Source organism: Lathyrus oleraceus, chromosome 4, assembly GCF_024323335.1.
Source record: "Lathyrus oleraceus cultivar Zhongwan6 chromosome 4, CAAS_Psat_ZW6_1.0, whole genome shotgun sequence".
In the NCBI taxonomy this organism is placed as follows: Eukaryota; Viridiplantae; Streptophyta; class Magnoliopsida; order Fabales; family Fabaceae; genus Lathyrus; species Lathyrus oleraceus.
In genome coordinates this window covers 229,448,112-229,450,875 of record NC_066582.1, presented here as the reverse complement: position 1 = coordinate 229,450,875, position 2,764 = coordinate 229,448,112, and positions in this window count along the sequence as shown.

The following is a 2,764-nucleotide window of genomic DNA, read 5'->3' as shown; positions in this document are numbered from 1 at the left end:
AAAGGCATCCTCACTCATAGCCTTCCCATAGATAGTAGCTTGAGCAATGAGGAACTCAGAAGGGAGACCTTGAATTCCACCTTTGGTAGTCATATGAGCACCAACCAGAGATTCATCTATGTGCAACATGTACGCGATCTCTTGAGAAGTAGGAATACTCTCCAAGCCATTGAACGACAATTGGTCTAGAATAGGTATACCCACAAGATAGGCATACTCCTCAAGTGTAGGCAAAAGCTGGAAATCCGGAAACATGAAGCAACGGTACAAGGGATCATAAAACTGCACCAATACACTCATCAACCCTTCGTCCACCTGAGTAGTCAGGAGAGGAAGAAGCTTTCCAAAACGAGCCTTGAAACCCAAGGGATCTAATACATAGGATGTCAGATTCCTTAACTCTTTCAAATCTGGTTGTCTGAAGTTGTACTTCTTTGTATTCCTTCTTTGTCTTTCCATGTCTGAAATTTTTGCAAATAAACCCCTTAAGTTCCTTGAAAATTTTCTTCATTATTGATGATATGGATGCAAATGAGTGCATGAATGCATGAATGCATGAATGCAACAATCACACTCAAGGATCAAGCAAAGCACACCAAATAAACGTCATGGGATGGATCATATCATCCTTAATATCAATCATCCATTTTGGTGGATTATGGTTTACACCTTATCAACACCTAAGTTCCATTGATATTAAGGATATATGAACGGATCAACCATGAATCAAGGGTTTGTTGTAAGTCACGAGCATGGAGTCTCGGTTAAGAACCACCCAAAGGGAATGTACTAGGGTTTAAACCTGCCAAACACGTTCTACAAGAGGTTCCCATAGTCATCATCCCATCTTTCGGAGATTATCGGAGAAACGACTACTCGTATTCCAAAAATATTCTCAAGAGAGACTCTTATGAGTGTAGTATCGCGTAACAATCGTATCAAATCTTACACTTGAATGACTTTCGCAATACATCCTAAAAATAGGCCAAGATGGGCTTGGTAAACTAAGGTTCTTGGCTTCTAAGGTCTATATTGGAAAGAGTAATGTCCAACCACAACTTACTTGTGTGATATTATTGATCCCAGCATGACCTCCACCAAGTGAATGGACTTGCAAGTCAACTTGCTAAGGAATAACTCCACACAAGTCAACAAGACTATGCCATTCTCCTATCTTAAATGCACTTGAGTCCAGGTATAGAACTCATCTCACAAAGATCACCAAGCATACAAGGAATTAATATCAAGCAAACCAATCATTACATACAATACAGTAATCCCAAACTGCACAAAAATATGTCACAAGACAAAACAATACAACAAGCATGAAAAGTTGGCAAAACCTACTAGGCAAAGAGTCCCCAGCAGAGTCGCCACTTTTCTGTAGCGGGGTATTCGTTACCATTAGAAATATTGACTAAATCCAAGGTAAACCATACAAGTCGAGTCGCCACCGCACTTCTATTTATCCAAAGGAATGGTTAGAAAGCGAACAAAAACCTAATAGTTTTAACAAAAAAAACTAGTAAAAGAAACAGAGATCTGGGTAAGGGGGTTAGTTATGCAATGGGAAGGTGTTAGGCACCCAAAACATCCTAGGTACTCCTAGGGAGCCCTTTTCATACTTGTTGCAAAGGTTATTTTTTTGTGGGAATTTTGTTTGTGCAAACATGATTGAAGAGATGAGAGGAGAATGTACAAGTTATTTACATTTTGTGTTTGGATGGATGAACCCATTGCCTACGTACCATCTTAAAAAAGACTAGGATCAAAACCTCGTAGTTCAGGGTAAAAATTTCAAAATGAGTTGATGAATTGAGTTGTCCAAAAGCCTTAAGGTCTTTTGTTATCCAAGGGAGAAAACTCAACCGAACCACAAATCCACCATGTGAGGATAGCTTCAACATGCTAGTGAGGGGTTAACCCTATAATAAGCATGGAAGACTCATTGTCCATCACTAAGGATATAGGTGAGTATTACATCTACCACCGAGATAACTCAAACCTAATAGCTAAAGGTTATGAAAGATTTTGATTAAGAAGTGGCCATTGGAACCACAAAAGTCATTTGAATGGGTTATATTTACCAATTAGAAGTATATACAAAATGGTCAAAGTTGATTTAAAGGTTCAATTCAAACTAAGTGTTATGAAAAGAAAGTTTGAAAGTCAAAAGCATAAGGCTTAGGTTTCTAATGTTTGAAAGCAATAGTTAAATGTTTGCACAAAAAGAGTTTTGGCTTCGGTTAGAGTGGAAAGATGAAGAAGAAAGGCTAAGTCCTAAGGAAAACAAAAAGAGAAGGGATGAAGAATCAAAACCACAATGGAGTCCCTCTCTTGAGATCACATTGATGATCCAAGTAGCTCCCATCCTTTGGAATAAGCAACCACAAAGTATAAGCAATCAAACAAGCCTCATAAGAGATCCTCAATGTATCTTGTATCTTCCACTTAGATGAACATGGTAATGGTTCTCCAATTAAGCTCAAATGGAAACTCCTATCACAAAAGCACACACATCAAAAGTTCCATGTAGTAAAACAAGAATGGACAAGATTGAGTTTAGAGATTTGGTCCTTTTAACCCATCTTCATCATTAAGATCCATTTACTCCAATTTTTCATAAGGAAAGTCCTAGAATCTAAGTCCAATTCTCCATTTCTTTGCATAAGGGAAGTCCTAGAAACTAAGTCCATTTCCTTGCATTTGGTTCACAATAATCAAGACAAAAACACAAGCACAATAATATATACACAATTATGTG